Source organism: Rhincodon typus, chromosome 26, assembly GCF_021869965.1.
Source record: "Rhincodon typus isolate 14 chromosome 26, sRhiTyp1.1, whole genome shotgun sequence".
Lineage (NCBI taxonomy): Eukaryota > Metazoa > Chordata > Chondrichthyes > Orectolobiformes > Rhincodontidae > Rhincodon > Rhincodon typus.
Genome location: NC_063357.1, coordinates 10,814,812 through 10,828,865, shown reverse-complemented (window position 1 = coordinate 10,828,865; position 14,054 = coordinate 10,814,812). Strand labels below are relative to the sequence as shown.

Genomic DNA, 14,054 nt, shown 5'->3' with positions numbered 1-14,054 from the left:
TCCCCTTCCCCTCCCCCATTTCTGAAAAAGGGTCTAGGCCCGAAACGTCAGCCTTCCTGCTCTCCTGATGCTGCCTGGCCTGCTGTGATCATCCAGCTCTACACCTTGTTATCTCAGATTCTCCAGCATTGGCAGTTCCTACTATCTCTCACTTAATCTGTCAATATCTCTTTGCAGATTCTTTTTATAAAAACTCTACATTTCTAAAACATTTGCCTCTTGTCCATCCCCCGCTTTCTCCTCCTGTCTGGGCCCTATGTTTTGGAATTTCTCCATAAATCACTTGCCCTATCCACCTCACTCTCTCTTTAAGACCTTCCTTAAAACCTGCTTTATAGATAGAGATTTTGATCACCTGTTCCAATGTCTCCTCCTTTGGCTTAATGCCAATTTTTGTCAGATTATGCTCCTCTGAAATGTCTGGGGGGCATTTGTTGTGGTATAAATTAAATGTATTGCAGACAGTGTAGTCCTGAGCCATACAGATAATGAAAATGCTGGCTTGGTCCTATTACAAAGGGTGGTAGTTGAAAATTGAGCTGTCCTCAAAGTCCTTGTGCAGAAGATAAAATCTGTACATTGGGTATCCTGGGAATCCTGGTGGAAAATGAGTTTGTTTGGAAGTTGTTTGGGAATAGAATCAGGATAATGATTACTGGGCCCCTTGCTGAGATATCTGTATCATCTATAGCCGCAGGTGAGGTGCCAGAAGACTAGAGGTTGGCTAATGTGGTGTCACTGTTTAAAAAAGGTGGTAAGGAAAAGCCAGGGAACTGTACACCGGTGAGCCTGACATCAGTGGTGGGCACATTGTTGCAGGAGATCCTGAGGGATAGGATTTACATGTATTTGGAAAGGCAAGGACCGAGTAGGGATAGTCAACATGGCTTTGTGCATGGAAATTGTCTCTCTCTAATTTAATTGAGTTTTTTGAAGATGTACAAAAAGAATTGAAGAGGGCAGAGCAGTGGATGTGATCTATATGCACTTCAATAAGATGTTCCACAAGGTTCAGCATGGTAGGCTGGTCAGCAAGGTTAGATCACATGGAATACAGGGAGAACTAGCCATTTGGATACAGAACTAGCTCAAAGGTAGGAGACAGAGGGTGGTGATGGAGGGTTGCTTTTCAGACTGGAGGCCTGTCACCAGTGGTGTGCCACAAGAATCGGTGCTGGGTCCATGCTTTTTGTCATTTGTATAAATGATTTGGATATGAACATGAGAAACATGGTTAGTAAGTTTACAGATGACTCCAGAATTGGTGGTGTAGGGGACAGTGAAGAAGGTTACCTCAGAGTACAACGGGACCTTGATCAGATAGGTAAAGAAGTGGTAGATTGAGTTTAATTTAGATAAATGTGAGGTGCTGCATTTTGGAAAGGCAAATGAGGGCTGGACTTATACACTTAATGGTAAAGTCCTGGGGAGTGTTGCTAAACAAAGTGACCTCAGAGTGCATGTTCATAGTTCCTTGAAAGTAGAGTCATAGGTAGACAGGATAGTGAAGAAGGCATTTGGTATGTTTGCCTTTATTGGTCAGTGAATTGAGTATAGGAGTTGGGATGTCATGTTACAGTTGTATAGGACATTGGTTAGGCCACTTTTGGAATACTGTGTTAAATTCTAGTCTCCCTGCTATAGAAAGAACATTGTGAAATTTAAAGGGTTCAGAAGAGATTTAAAAGCATGTTGCTGGGGTTGGAGGGTTTGAGCTACAGGGAGAGGCTGAATAGGCTGGGGCTATTTTCCCTGGAGCATCGGAGACTGAGGGATGACCTTATAGAAGTTTATAAAATCATGAGGGACATAGATCAGGTGAATAGTCAAGGTCCCTTCCCCAGGGTGGTGGAGTCTAAAACTAAAGGGCACAGGTTTAAGGTGAGAGGGGAAAGATTTAAAAGGGACCTAAGGGGCAACTTCTTCATTCAGACAGTGGTGCATGTATGGAATGAGCTGCCAAAGGAAGTAGAGGCTGGTACAGTTACAACATTTAATATACATCTGGATGGATACATGAATAGGAAGGGTTTAGAGGGACATGGACCAAATGCTAGCAAATGGGATTAGATTAATTTAGGATATCTGGTCTGTTCTGGACAAGTTGGACCGAAGAGTCTGTTTCCATGCCGTACAGTTGTATGATTATATGTACTGTGATGCCTTTCATGGTTTTCCTACACAGATGGTCTCAACTCTTACAGGTAGAATGGTCACTTTGGAATGGTACTGGAAAATGATCTGAGACCATGGAAACAAAGCACAGTGAGTGGGGGGGTTTTCCAGAACAGCGTGGACAAAACTGAAAACTAAAGTTTTATGTGTTACCTCTGTATTGATAAGTAGTATCTACATCTTGGGGTAATTCATTACAATAAAGCATGCCATATCAGTTGTTATTGTTTTTGCAAAATGTAGCAAACATCAGTCAACAAACGTAAAGAAGGAGCAAGTGTGTGTAATGGAAGCTCCATTTGTGGAACTGACATGCTTTCCATAAACACTCACGAGCGTCCAAGGATCATGCGCAATCTGCATAATGCCCCATGGACTTATATTACCTTTCAAATGTTCTGGTCTCAGTGACATGAACTTGAAATGGGTACAGGTAAAACCAAGGAAGGTCATTTTAACCCAGTTCTACCTTTTTTAAATCTTATGGAAGAATGTGCTATTGCAAAATAGTTACTATTCATTACTCATGGGTAGCTGTGTGTCATAAAAGCAGCTGAAGACTAATTTGGCTCTCATTATGAACAGCTTTATTAACCCTGATGTTATTTTAATGCAATGCCAAATGCATGAAGTATACTTTTACTATTTGGTGTTTCAATAATACAGTTCGAGTCTTAGTGACATTAGAAAAAAAACGTCAGGATAATAAAACTAATTTTAGTTTTAAAAGTTTTATTTTTACCTTCTTTCCAGGAAGCAATTTTTCCAAGGGATTTTTCCCTTTTTCTGTAATTTTCATCTATTCTTCTTTCACCTTGTCTGATATACAACAGCTAAATGCAGGGATACATAGTCTACTGCCCCTCTAACCAGGGACCACCCAGATTGGCTGCTTTTTAACCTGTGGTCCTGTCTACTGAGAGACATGTCTTAGAATCCCAAACTTTGCTGAGTTGTCATTATCAACCATGATGGCATGAGGGTCTGCCAGATTAGTTGGTGTCTGCAAACACAGAGGGAACTCAAGAGGAGAAATGTTTCTGACACATTCCCTTGGGGTATTGTTCAAAAGTGTGGTTCTGCTCTCTTAGCTCAGAATGGTGTGCGACTGGGGAAAATAAGTAGACAGTAATCCCCTGAAAAGACAAATATGTTTGCATATTTCCTATATAATTGACTAACATTGATCCTCTTCAAACAAAGAAATTGCTGCTTGTGGGATCTTGCTTTGCAGAAATTGCTTGTGGTGTTTCCCACATTACAAAAGTGATTCAGATTTTAAAAAAAACATACTCACTTGGTTGCAAAGAACTTTGGGCCATCCTGACATTGTGGAAGGTGCTATGTCAGTGCAAATTGTATATCTCTTCCACGATTACTAACTCATTTGGCTGACTACAGTCATGGTGCTCACTTAGAATTGCAGATATTAACTTTCTTTCTTCTGTCGTAGTGTTTCCCTTCATTACTCTCCTGAAATCAATGAATCCTTGCTGCACTATAGTTTCACAGTAGTCAATTACTGAAACCAGAGATAGTAGGAACTGCAGATGCTGGAGAATCCGAGACAACAAGGTGCAGGGCTGGATGAACACAGCAGGCCAAGCAGCATCATAGGAACAGAGAGGCTGACGTTTCGTCCTAGACCCTTCATTAGAAAAGGGGGAGGGGAAGGGGGTTCCGAAATAAATAGGGAGAGAGTGGGAGGCGGATAGAAGAGGGATAGAGGAGAGGATAGGTGGAGAGGAAACAAACAGGTCGAAGAGGCGGGGATGGAGCCAGTAAAGGTGAGTGTAGGTAGGGAGTTAGGAAGGGGATAGGTCAGTCCAGGGAGGACGGACAGGTCAAGGGGGCGGGATGAGGTTGGTCGATAGGAGATGGAGGTGCGGCTTGAGGTGGGAGGAGGGGATAGGTGGGAGGAAGAACAGGTTAGGGAGGCAGGGACGAGCTGGACTGGTTTTGGGATGCGGCAGGGGGAGGGGAGATTTTGAAACTTGTGAAATCCACATTGATACCATTGGGCTGCAGGGTTCCCAAGCGGAATATGAGTTGCTGTTCCTGCAACCTTCGGGTGGCATCGTTGTGGCACTGCAGGAGGCCCAGGATGGACATGTCGTCTGAGGAATGGGAGGGGGAGTTGAAATGGTTCGCGACTGGGAGGTGCAGTTGTTTATTGCGAACCGAGCGTAGGTGTTCTGCAAAGCGGTCCCCGAGCCTCCGCTTGGTTTCCCCGATGTAGAGGTAGCCACACCGGGTACAGCGGATGCAGTATACCACATTGGCAGATGTGCAGGTGAACATCTGCTTGATGTGGAAAGTCTACTTGGGGCCTGGGATGGGGGTGAGGGAGGAGGTATGGGGGCAGGTGTAGCACTTCCTGCGGTTGCAGGGAAAAGTGCCGGGTGTGGTGGAGCTGGAGGGGAGTGTGGAGCGGACAAGGGAGTCACGCAGAGAGTGGTCCCTCCGGAAAGCCGATAAGGGTGGGGAGGGAAAGATGTCTTTGGTGGTGGGGTCGGATTGCAGATGGCGGAAGTGTCGGAGGATGATGCGTTGGATCCGGAGGTTGGTGGGGTGGTACGTGAGGACGAGGGGGATTCTTTTTTGGTTCTTATTGCGTGGACGGGGTGTGAGGGATGAGGTGCGGGAGATGTGGGAGACACGGTTGAGGGCGTTCTCGACCACCGAGGGGGAAAGTTACGGTCCTTGAAAAACGAGGACAACTGAGATGTACGGGAGTGGAATGCCTCATCCTGGGAGCAGATGCGGTGGAGGCGAAGGAATTGGGAATAGGGGATAGCATTTTTGCAGGAAGGTGGGTGGGAGGAGGAGTATTCTAGGTAGCTGTGGGAGTCGGTGGGCTTGAAATGAATATCGGTTTCTAGGTGGTTGCCCGATATGGAGACAGAGAGGTCCAGGAAGGGGAGAGAGGTGTTAGAGATGGTCCAGGTAAACTTAAGGTTGGGGTGGAAGGTGTTAGTGAAGTGGATGAACCATTCGAGCTCCTCGTGGGAGCACGAGGCGGCGCCGATACAGTCATCAATGTAACGGAGGAAGAGGTGGGGTTTAGGGCCGGTGTAGGTACGGAAGAGGGATTGTTTCACGTAACCTATAAAGAGGCAGGCGTAGCTTGGGCCCATGCGGGTACCCATGGCTACCCCCTTTGTCTGTAGGAAAGTGGGAGGAATTGAAAGAGAAGTTGTTGAGTGTGAGGACGAGTTCAGCTAAGCGGATGAGGGTATCAGTGGAGGGGGACTGGTCAGGCCTGCGGGACAGGAAACCAGTTGCCTTTTTCCTTTTTAATTCATTCATGGGGCATGCCAGCAAGACTAGCATTTATTGCCATCTCATACACAACTGAGTAATTTTAGCGTAGTTAATAGTGCTATGGGCCTGAAGTCAAAAACCAGGTGAGAGTTTCTATGTAATTGACATCAGAGAGCCATGTCTTTTTAAGACAATAGGTCGTTTGATGATCACTGTTTTTGATACTAGTTTTTATTCCAGATTTATTGAATTAACTGAAATTAAATTTCCCAGCTGCCATGATTCTACTTGAACTCAAGTCTCCAAACCATCAGCCCAGGTCAGACAGCATCTGAGGAACAGGGAAGTCAACCTTTCAGGCTGAGACTTCACTGCTCCTCGGATGCTGTCTGACCCGCTCTTACAGTTCCACTTTCGATGACTGTAGCTTTATTTTACAAACAATTTGATCCACTCTTCCTAAATAATGGTGAAAAGTGTCACGTTGTTTGCTCTGCTTCAAAGGAGGTTATTTGACTTTGTTTTGGGAAACCAGCTTTGCTTATTTCATTAATGCATTGAGTGCAAGTGCTCACTCCTGGGCTTTGAAGGTTGTTAATGGAATGTGATTTTGCAATTTAATCCTTGGTATTAAAACAAAAAGGAAGCACTACAAACGTTGACACCTGAAAGTCAACGATGATTATTGGAAATAACATAACTGGCCTGTCAGTCTCTATGAAAAGAAGTTTCATAGGTGTAGGTGGTCTGCTGCAAAGAAAACACGCCTTGTCTTTGCACTTTACAAGAACAAGAACTTACATTTATGTGGCAGCTTTAATTTCAAAATAAGCAAGGCCCTTCAGAGGAGCATTATGAAAATAATGATGCTAACCCATGAGACATGTTAGATAAGATGACCAAAACTTTTGTCAAAGAGTAAAAAATAAAAGAACTGCGGATGCTGGAAACAGAAACAAAAACAAAAATTGCTGGAAAAGCTCAGCTGGTCTGGCAGCATCTGCGGAGAGAAATCAGAGTTAACTTTTTGGGTCCAGTGACCCTTCCTCAAAAATGTTGGTGTTAAGGAATGTCTTAAAGGAGGAAAGTGAGGTACAGAGGAAGAGAATTGCAGGGAGGGAATTTGAGAGTTTAGGGCCTCAGCACCTGAGGTTTTACATGTACTATGCGATCACCTGTGTCTTTTTCTTTTTATTCTTGATGTTAGATTGAGAATTATTGAGATAAAATGGGCCAGTGCACTGTGCAATAACAGACACACATGTGTTTGTTTTCTGAGATAATTGGTGATTATGCGTGAAAGTTGCCAGAAGATATGTTCCAAATCAACCTAATGTGTAATTGATGCTAAGGATGTATCATCATACTTTAAAGTTGCAAAGGGTTCACAATGGACAGAAAGCTGCATTTCTGTATTTTATGTATCATCTTGTTAGTTTTGTACAAGCTTCCTTCAGCTAAGAAATTAGATGAATGTTTGTAGACACAATCATTAGAGCACAGCTTCATGGACATTTATAAATTCCTTTTAATCCCATATCAAATGGAACTGCAGCGTAGATCAGTTTCTGTATCCACCCAATCTTCCATACATTCTGTAGTCTCATGGATTGAGAAGAATTTTCAAATGAATAGACTCCATGGCAATGAGATGTGTGTATTTTAAACTGAAGTGTAAATGCGGTATGGCTCAAGGCAACATTCTGTAACCAAGGTTTAAGACAGTAATTATCAGTCAAGCAGCATCAGAGGAGCAGGAAAGCTGATGTTTCGAGTCTAGACCCTTCTTCAGAAATGGGGGAGGGGAAGGGGATTCTGAAATAAATAGGGAGAGAGTGGGAGACGGATAGAAGATGGATAAAGAAGAAGATAGGTGGAGAGGAGACAGACAGGTCAAAGAGGCGGGGATGGAGCCAGTAAAGGTGAGTGTAGGTGGGGAGTAAGGGAGGGGATAAGTCAAGGAGGCAGGATGAGGCTAGTAGGTAGGAGATCGGGGTGGGGCTTGAGGTGGGAGGAGTGGATAGGTGGGAGGGCAGGTTAGGGAGGCAGGGACGAGCTGGACTGGTTTTGGGATGTGGTCGGGGGAGGGGAGATTTTGAAGCTTGTGAAGTCCACATTGATACCATTGGGCTGCAGGGTTCCCAAGCGAAATATGAGATGCTGTTCCTGCAAACTTCGGGTGGCATTGTTGTGGCACGGCAGGAGGCCCAGAATAGACATGTCGTCCAAGGAGTGGGAGGGGGAGTTGAAATGGTTCGCGACTGGGAGGTGCAGTTGTTTCTTGCGAACCGTAGGTGTTCCACAAAGCGGTCCCTAAGCCTGCCCCTACACCTCCCTTCTCATCCCCATCCCAGGCCCTAAGAAGACCTTCCACATCAAACAGATGTTCACCTGCACATCTGCTAATGGCGTATACTGTATCCGCTGTTCCCGTTGTGGCTTCTTCTACATTGGGGAAACCAAGAGGAGGCTTGGGGACCAATTTGTGGAACACCTACGCTCGGTTCGCAAGAAACAACTGCCCCTCCCAGTCGTGAACCATTTCAACTCCCCCTCCCACTCCTTGGATGACATGTCCATTCTGGGCCTCCTGCAGTGCCACAACGATGCCACCCGAACTTTGCAGGAACAGCATCTCATATTTCGCTTGGGAACCCTGCAGCCCAATGGTATCAATTGTGGACTTCACAAGCTTCAAAATCTCCCCTCCCCCGACCGCATCCCAAAACCAGCCCAGCCTGTCCCTGCCTCCCTAACCTGTCCTTCCTCCCACCTATCCTGTCCTCCCACCTCAAGCCCCACCCCCATCTCCTACCTACTAGCCTCATCCCGCCCCCTTGATCTGTCCATCCTCCCTGGACTGACCTATCCCCTCCCTAACTCCCCATCTACACTCACCTTTACTGGCTCCAACCCTGACTCTTTGACCTGTCTGTCTCCTCTCCACCTATCTTCTCATTTATCCACATTTATCCATCTTCTATCCGCCTCCCCCTCTCTCCCTATTTATTTCAGAATCCCCTTCGCCTCCTCCATTTCTGAAGAAGGGTCTGGACCCGAAACGTCAGCTTTCCTGCTCCTCTGGTGCTGCTTGGCCTGCTGTGTTCATCCAGCTCCTTGTTATGTCAGATTCTCCAGCATCGGCAGTTCCTACTATCTCTGTAACAATTATCAGTCAATGCTTGTCATGGTATTACAATGGACTTTGTCTAATTTATTCCAAAAGATTGTTTTGACTGATGGGGAATAACTTGTGACAGCTCTGTTGAAGTTTGTTTGAAATCCCAATTCTCATATTTTACCGTTCCATTTGACAATGTCAACAAATATGTCTTCTTGAAATAACTAATTTTGTTAACATGTAAATGTTGAAAATCAATATATTTTATGTAATATTTCAAACAATCTGAAATAAATATAAAAGTCATACACAATTATCGTAAATCCAATGGCAGTTCCACAATTATTTTTGGATGCAATGGTGTTTGAAAACAAACACAAGTAGATTTTAGATCATCCAAGACATTGCTCACAAAGAGGAACTTTTCCATAATATTTGTAGCAATGAACCAGGTCATTCAATCCAATGGGCCCATGTGGTGTGTATGCTTCACATAAATGAGTTTCTGCCCAGGATACCATGTGACAGAATGGGGCAATTCTTCACCCAGAGAATTTTAGGCAAGTGACAGGATGCCCCGTGAGATAGAAGGTTTCAAGACTGCCAGATTTACTTTCTTTTCTTTCTCCTCTCCATCATTCTGACTCATCATCAAGACACGGGGACATAGCATGATACAGTTTGATGGATAAGTTATCAATATTCAATTTTGAATGATTGGTAGCAAGTTCCTCCCAGTCATTAAGCTCAAAGTTACCATCCTTCAAGAGTGCTTTACAGTTTAAAGTTTTTGAGAAGATTTGTAGCTTGGGTTGTGGATGAGGTTGTAGACTTGTTCGCTAAGCCAGTATGTTTGATTCTATCACCAGCTCAGCAAGCAAGCCTACAACCTCAGTGCTTCAGAGTGTGTTAGAAACATTTTCTTTATACTCCCCTGAAATGTTCATCATCTGCGAATTGAGAAGACAGGACCTGTTGGGGGAAATGGTTTTTTGGCAATTTGGATACAGTGGCCAGTTCATCAAAATTAATTTTTCCAAAGTTATGACTAAATCCCGTGTATCTGGTTTCAAGAAGGACATTGACACTTGTTTGATGATCCTTCAATTAAGTTAGAGGATGTGGTAGAGGCATCACTACTGGAATTCTCCAGGACTCAGTACACTCTGCCGATACACAGTCCAGATTTTAGTGCAGTACACAAGTGTGATGATGACAACTATCTGGACACTAGGATTTCTGTTGATGTGGAGGTCTTGTCTGTCAAACATTCAGGGCCATTGTATGTAGAAGGCTGAACTAGCACAACTGATGCAATGAAGAATCTCCTTGTCAGTGAGAGAGGTGGCTACCAAGATATGGGCAATGCTTAATATAGTTCAGTCTCTCCTTCAACATGTATGGGGAGTAGAATTTTTTGCTGATCGGGTACAAGGGTTGACATTGGCAATGTTAATGGATATGCTGTATGTAGAATTATAGAGATTGAGAGTGGCAAGTGAAAGCAGGTACAGTGGGACTGGTAGGTAGTCCCTGATGTCTTTTGCCTTGCTAATTGGTCCATGGTTAGGAAAGTTTGTGAACTACTGCCCCAATTGGCAGTCGTTCGTTTGTAATATATATTTTACCAATCTATTAATTGTACAGCAGTATTTGAAAGAAACAGGCTTCTATTTGTTTGGAAACAAAACTTTTTAGGCAATTTTGACATCTAATTTTGGCATTGTATTGGGGAAAATGTCGTGATGAAACAACTAAGGGATTAGCTTGCATTAGTTTGGGTAGATTTGGCATTGGATGATAAATGCTGGCCTAGCTAGTGACAACCCACCACTCAACAAACTAAAAGGTGTAAAAAAAAAACTCCTCTAAAATGCAGTATAGAGCTTCTTTTAAAGTTTATTTTACATGAATAATCTGTTGCAATCTGTGCACTATAATCCGTAATCATGAGACTAGAACATGATCAATTACTTGAAAGATTTATGACTGAAGATGGGCCGAAAACATCTTGTTTTAAAAATGCTTCCAAAAGCAAAGTTACTCAGACTGGCAGGAGCTGGGAATTGGTGTTCCACACAAGGTTTGATGCTGGCACCACTTCTGAACAGTATTTACACAAAACACTTGGACTTGGGAATCAGAACAACTTTAAAATTCATGGATGGTCGAATCGTAGTTATAATATCCTAGAAAGACTGTGGAAAATTACACAAAGTCTTTGGTGAACTGTCAGATTTAAAAAGTAAAGGTAAAGTCACTACAGTCTTACCAGACCATACAGTTCCTTCCTCATTAGCGAGACATCAACTGGTGATGGTTTAACCTGAGGATCACCACACCTCAGGCAAGGGGAGTTATTGAGAAGGAGTGTCCTTTGTGGTAACCTCAGCCAGTACAGAAATTGAACACATGCTGTTGGTTGTCACTCTGCATTACAACCAGCCATCCAGCCAACTGAGCTAACCCACCTCCTATTTTCAGAATTAGCATGCAAGTAGAAAATTTAGTTCAATAATTAACTGTGAACTAGTCTTTTTGTTAGGAGGAATAAAGAGTTCAAAATAATCCTTGGAATATGAGAGTCTTAATGGTTTTTAGAAGTAAAGGGATCTAGGTGTGCTTGTTCATAAATCATAAGAAATAGCAACAGAAGTTAACAAGGATATAAAAGTGCTAACCAAACCATTGGAGTAATTTCCAGAGCAATGGAATTGAAAATGAGTGAAGTTGTATTAACCATCAATAGAACATTGGTTAGACCACATTTGGAGTAATATGTACAGTTCTGATCTCTATATTTGACACAGAGGCACTGGAGGTGAAGCAAAAATAATTTACAAGAATTATACCAGAACTCAGAGCTTATAACGATTAGACAAAACAGAATAAATTAGATGGGTGTTTAATAAAATAGAAGTAGAGATGCTTCCACTACAGAGAGTAGTCCAAAATTAATACTAAGTATAGTAATTAACAAATCCAACAAAGAATGCAAGAACAATGCATTTACCTCGTCTGACTGAGTCTGAAATGCATATGGAGTAGGTTTTGTTTCAAGCAGATACCAGAGGAATATACAGCAGGAGGATTTCTGAAAATAAATCAAGGATCAAATGAATTATCTGTAATTGTATATCACAGCAATAGGGAGGGATTAAAGAGCCAGGCTCCCTGTCAATGATTGTTGTCCTGTAGTTACTGCTGGAAAGTATATAAATATCTTACATTTGTACAGCGCTTTTAATTTAATTTTAATTCTATAAAGGCATGCCCAAGGCTTCACAGGTGCAATAGCAAACAAAATTTGACACTCAACCACATAAAGAAATATTAGATCAGATGACAAAAGCTTGGGAAAGAAGCAGTTTTCAAATGTCTCAAAAGAGGCAAGATAGAGCAGTTTAGGGAGGAAATTACAGAACTTGGGTATGGTTGTCAATGATGGACAGGTAGAATTCAGTGATGCATAAAACGCCAGAATTAGTAAAGCATAAAGAATATCATGGTAATTTAGCCCATCCTGCTGGTGCTGATTCTCTGAATGATTTAGCCAAATTAATCTCATTGCTGAGTTTTTTCTTCCCCATAATATTTTATTCATAAAATTTGTGAACAGATATTACAAAAAAAGTCTTGAATGTTAAAGAATTTGCAATAAAATTCAACTTGTTTATTGATACAATACAGCATGTTTGTTCCCTTTTCAAGTATCCAAATAAAATTGTAATGCTGACAAGATACATTCTGTATTCAGCATACAGAAGGCAGAATGAAATCAAATTGGAAATTACAAAAAGTGCATTCGAAATAAATCTTCTTCCGGCATTATATTCCACTCTGAGGTACCTCGACACAATTTCAACGATGTTCATAATGCACCTTATTTGTCTGACCGAGTGTTTCTAAAGTTACCAGTTTCTCAGAGTACTATGGCTGAAAGTCGTTAGGCAGAGACCCCTCCCATTGCAGCTTGCACCAGCATACAGGCTACATTTTGGTGCTTGTTTAGAAACTCTGGCAACAGATCATTTTTTTTCTGCAGGGCCTCCGGGGCATTACGAGCTAATCGCTCCCTGTCAGATTTGTGGAGAAGGCATTTTGCCTGAACTTCGCATAAACTTCTCTGCGAGGGACAGACAATAACAGCACAGTCCAACTACCCATTTCCCAATGCCCAGCAAATGTATTAAGGACGGCCGCATCATCAGCTAACTGTGCAACTCTATCCTCAGCATGACCCAACACCTTCAGCATAAACGGAGGAACAACATTGACAAATGAATGAATAGAACCAGAGGGCAGTATGAATCATGGGGCTGAGAATGAAGTTTCAGTCGGACGGTTTGATTTAAAAGGGAAATGGACTTGTTATTTTGCAGAACTGTAGTTAAGTCGATGTATAAAGTTGCTGCTGCCAAACATTTAATTCTGTGCAGGCTCACATCCAGATTAGGAAATTGATGTTTTCTTCCCAGAAGGGAGACTGAATAATCCCTAACATTTATTTGGATTTTCCAATATTCGCGATGTGAAATATGATTTTTGTCCAAACTTCTAATTGTATTAACCGCCCCTCCTAGAGTTGGCAATTTGGATTATAATCTATAAAACAATTTTTAAAAAATTTTCAAACATTAAATTGCGTGCCCCGCGCCTTTCAGCATTTCATTTATTTCTGTTAATGGCTTCTTCAATTCCTCCAGCACCTAAAAAGTTAAAGACAATATGAAGCGTGTGACGTCTAGTTATGGAGTTTAAATCTAGCGCAGCGCAGCCCACCGCCACCCCCCCCCCCATACTTTGCGCCAATAATGGAGTTCATTATCATTTTGTCTCGTGAATAAATTACGATCACTGTCACTGACTCACAGGTCATACGGTTTCGAGTGAAATTTGCACTTTATTTCACAAGTCGACCTGTAACTGACCATGGCTAGACTCCAACGTTAGATCCGCCCCTTTAAATATCATGCGTCGCGTTCGTTCCAAGCTCCGCCTTCACCACGTTGTTCTTCTGCTGTTTTGTCAAACACGACTTTGCACTCTTCCGCATCCTCTGCCTCCTGATACCACACCCTGCCGAGTGCGAGCCGCCTCCATTTTGTACTTTCCTTACCACCACCCCCCCAAAAAAAGCGCACAGTCGCGCCGCAAGTGCATTGGCAAAACGTCCGAGAAGCCCCTCGCTAATCTGCACACGGACCTGTGGCGCGCACCAAGCACGTTGGACTATTGTGGATTTCCAGTATGCCCATGGTACACACAGAATATAGCGCAAAAGGCAAAGACACAGACTCCTCGAGTGAGAGCGCCCTACACTTTAGCAGTAACTCTTGCTCTAAATGAATGAGATCATTTCCAGCAAAAGCAAACGGCAACACCCCTCCCCCCACCGTTCAAATAAAAGTTATTTTCAATCGCTGTCTCTTTATCCTAATAAACCTGCGGTGGATTAACGCAGATGGGCGTCCATGTGAAAATACTACTGTTA

General features: G+C 42.9%; 1 long non-coding RNA gene across 1 annotated transcript in view; it reads right to left on the bottom strand.

The window, feature by feature from the left end:
* Positions 1-14,048, bottom strand: part of LOC125486191 — a 32,947-nt gene extending 18,899 nt beyond the window's left edge. Inside the window, exons 1-2 of the long non-coding RNA XR_007264879.1 lie at positions 13,492-14,048; positions 11,574-11,654 (exon numbers count right to left, since the gene is read on the bottom strand). This is a non-coding gene — a long non-coding RNA (uncharacterized LOC125486191). The remainder of the gene's footprint in view (positions 1-11,573; positions 11,655-13,491) is intronic.
* Positions 14,049-14,054: the final 6 nt, after the last annotated feature.